Raw genomic sequence first — 3,750 nt, 5'->3', positions numbered from 1 at the left:
TGGCAACCATAAGACAAGAGTACAATGTTTTCAATGGTGATGATTTAGAAAGGATCCACCACATTGTGGTTAAATGTATGATTCACATAATAAGAAAAAGGTGCCTTGAGGCTATTGTTCCTAGCATGGATTAAAATTTACATATTGCTTCTCCTTATGTCAAAACATCTGGTGCCTGCAAATGCTAACATTTCGTTAAAAAGTTTCATAAGCCAGGAAAAGTGGATTAGAAATATTGCATGTGAATCATTCAAGCATTATAATAGAATAAGAGCTATGTTCAGGAAAAACTAAATTGCTGCAAACAATACTATAATTTATTTACATATACAAATGAAAAATAATTTGTGTAAGTATAGAGGAAAACAGTGTTTGAGTTTATGGTTCTCTTTTCAAAAAAAGTTATTTCTAGAAACTATGTGGAATAAGTAGATTTCCAAGTCCTTTAAGATTTGCAATCACTCTAATGGTGATAGAAGCAGTATGTAATCATTTACAAACTGTTCTGGTATTCCTAAGGACAGAAAATAGGAGTTTGAAGCATTATTCATTCTAGCATTAAATTTATATTAATTCACTGGTAAATATAAAAAGTCAAATTGAGATGTGGATGGATTACTTTTTCTATAAAAGGTCTCCAAGTCAATCAATCAGTTTTTACAATTTTGTTAGTCAGCTTTTCATCACTGTGACAAAATACCTGGCATAAACAACTTAAAAGGAAGAAAGATTTATTTGGGCTCATGGTTGGTCACTTGACTCTCTTGTTTCTGGGTTTATGGTGAGGCAGATCATGACAGGGAGGGCATGGAAGAGCTAAGCTGCTTGCCACAAGGAGGATGGAAGAAGGTGAGGGGAGGGAATTTGAGGAACTTGAAGTGTAATCGCACAGGATACACAACATTCCCATTCCAAAATAGAGGAATGTGAGGAGTAGGAGGAATAGGAGAGTATCAGGGAAGGATGGGGCCAAACCAAGACCAAAACTCAGGAGGGCAAACAAGAAATCCTGCAGCTCCATGTCTATCATCAGGGTTCACAATTGGATGTGATTTCTAAAGGACACTGGTAAAAACTTACATTGTATTCCGGCTTTTGTAGTCTAACAAGGACATTCAAGATTTTACCATCTTAAAGCTTTTCCTCATTGCCACTTTCTGTGGTTACTCTCATAGTCTTTTAAGGATGTACTAGCTAGCTGCTACTTAAATTCTAATTTTGTATTTCTGCTTAATGTACAGATTACCTTGTCAGTACCTGGATGGGCATTGGATGCAATATATATATTGCAATATATATATATATATATACACACACACACACACATACATACATATACATGGTATATGTATATATATATATATATACACACACACACACACATACATACATATACATGGAAGGTACATATGGATTAGTTTCTTCAGATAATGAAATGGTACTCAAGGCTATAACCATTCATTGAAATATTTGCCTTTAAATCTTTCTTTGCATTTTTTTTCAAATGCTGTAAAATAAGTATTTTTCTCTTCTTTGAACTTATCTAAAATATGACTTAGAAATAAAAATAATGTTAGTTTTTTTAAAAATAATGGTTCTAGATAAACCTTCTATTCTAGAGTCTTATTTACTTATTCCTTCAAATTTCCTTTAATAAGCATCCCCCAAGGGGATAATATAGAAGATGGAGGTCATTGAAATTCTCAATAAATAATGGTAAATGTTATGCTGGTGGAACTAAGAATGTTCTGGAAGGCATATCAGGATATCTGAATGAGTCTCAGGCAAACAGAGAACTAAAGGAAGAATGGGAGCTAGCCTGGTGCAGAGGGGAAGCCAGGAGACTCTTAAGTATAGGCAACCAGGCAAATTACCAACATTCATCAGGGATTTTTTCATCAGTGCTTTTGACTCCCCAGGACATAACGTTTTTTTATTATTAGATTTGCATCTATTTGGAGTAATAAATTTAAAAACTTATCTTTATCACATGTGATTCAGGTTTATTTGGGAAACATAGAGTTAGCCAGAAGATCCTTAGATTCTTGTGTCACTTCTCCTAGGTACAGATTAAAACGCACATGCTTCTCTCTCTCTCTCTCTCTCTCTCTCTCTCTCTGTGTGTGTGTGTGTGTGTGTGTGTGTGTGTGTGTATAGAAGGAAATAGGAGGATAGATACTGATGTGGCAAACCAGGAAGTACTGTGTTCTCAAATAGCTTTACCACTACTCACCTCTATTTTCTTCCTCCTAGTATTAAGTATAGAGAGTAAACACTATACTCACAGCCAGAAGCTTTTAGTTCATCTCCCACACTAAGAATATCCAAAGCCACAAATAACACCTTGCATCTATCTACTCATGAAAAGTCTAAAAATATCATTTAAGAAATCTGGTGTTAAAAGTTACTGCCTAAGGAAGATGGGATACAATATCCCTAAAAGGGATGACTCAATGCAATAAAGATATCAATGCTCCCTAAGTTAATTTATAATCTTTATGGAGAGCAATAAAAATATCACTCTATTTTATATACCAGACAAGTTGGTATTAAACTTTATAAGGAAATATAAACAAGTGAGAAAAAAAAGTATCTAAGTAAAGAGGAGCAAGGAGGGAAGATGACGACTCTGATATTAACACACATCCTAAAGTCACTAATTATAACTCAGATGTGTAGACATAAATAGACATTCCAAAGTGCATTGAAACCAAACACTGAAAAGCATTGCAAACAAGCATAGAATACACTATTCTAGAAATGTTGAAATTTCACCAAATGTACATTAATGTGAGATTTAGAAGTAACTACAAAAAGAAACACTATGCCCCTGTGTCCTGTGTTCTGATATGGAAAGTTCCCTATGAATAGTTTTTACCTAGTACCGTATGGTACAGAACTGCATGTAGGGCATTTTCTTCTCAGTGATGGGGAAAGATAGGACTATGTTTTCATATTTGTCATATATGCAGTAATAAAATGCAAAAAAGATATATAAAAACTTAACAACTCTGTTATTGGAGCAAATATGGGAACATTTATACTAGATACCTTTACTATTTATTTATTGTTTATAATCTTTTGTATATCTTTAAATAATATAAATGAGCTATTTATTCAAAGAAAAAATGAGAATTCACAGTATGCTTACATAATGATTTATTGCTTTTCCACTGGTTCCTTTTCCATTCTCCTTACATATATGTGATAATGTTGACTTTCAAGTCTCTTTAACCTGTGACCATTCTAACTTTTTCATTTAAACATAAGAAAGGCAGAGGAAACAAAAGGGATGTGGTATTGGCACTTATTTTGTGGGGGCAGTTCTTAGAACTAACTAGATCACCATCCTAATAAGAACATTAGCTATAAAATAGAGCCCTATGATGAGCAAAATAATGGCCTCCAAAGACATCCACATTCTTTTCCTGGAACCTCTTGGATATATTATCTTATATGAAAAGAAGGTCTTCACAGATGTGTTTTAAGTTCAGGATTTTAAAATGTGAGATTATCTCAGTTTATTAAGGTGGGCACAATCTAATCTCAAGGAACCTTAAAAGCAATTGTGGTCACTGTGGTTGGAAGTGTCAAGCATGTCAATACTCATTTGAGATGGGAGTAGTGGTATGGCTTGTTGCCTGACAGAAGTAGACCTAGGATTAGAATCTCAGAACACAAGATTTAAGTCATGCAGGTTGTGGGGTCCCTGTCTGGCTGCAAAAGCAGCTGATTGTGCTTGCAGTACAA

This window comes from Marmota marmota, unplaced genomic scaffold (genome assembly GCF_001458135.2).
Source record: "Marmota marmota marmota unplaced genomic scaffold, marMar, whole genome shotgun sequence".
NCBI lineage: Eukaryota > Metazoa > Chordata > Mammalia > Rodentia > Sciuridae > Marmota > Marmota marmota.
The sequence above is the reverse complement of the archived record's forward strand: the minus strand, read 5'-3'. Positions refer to the sequence as shown.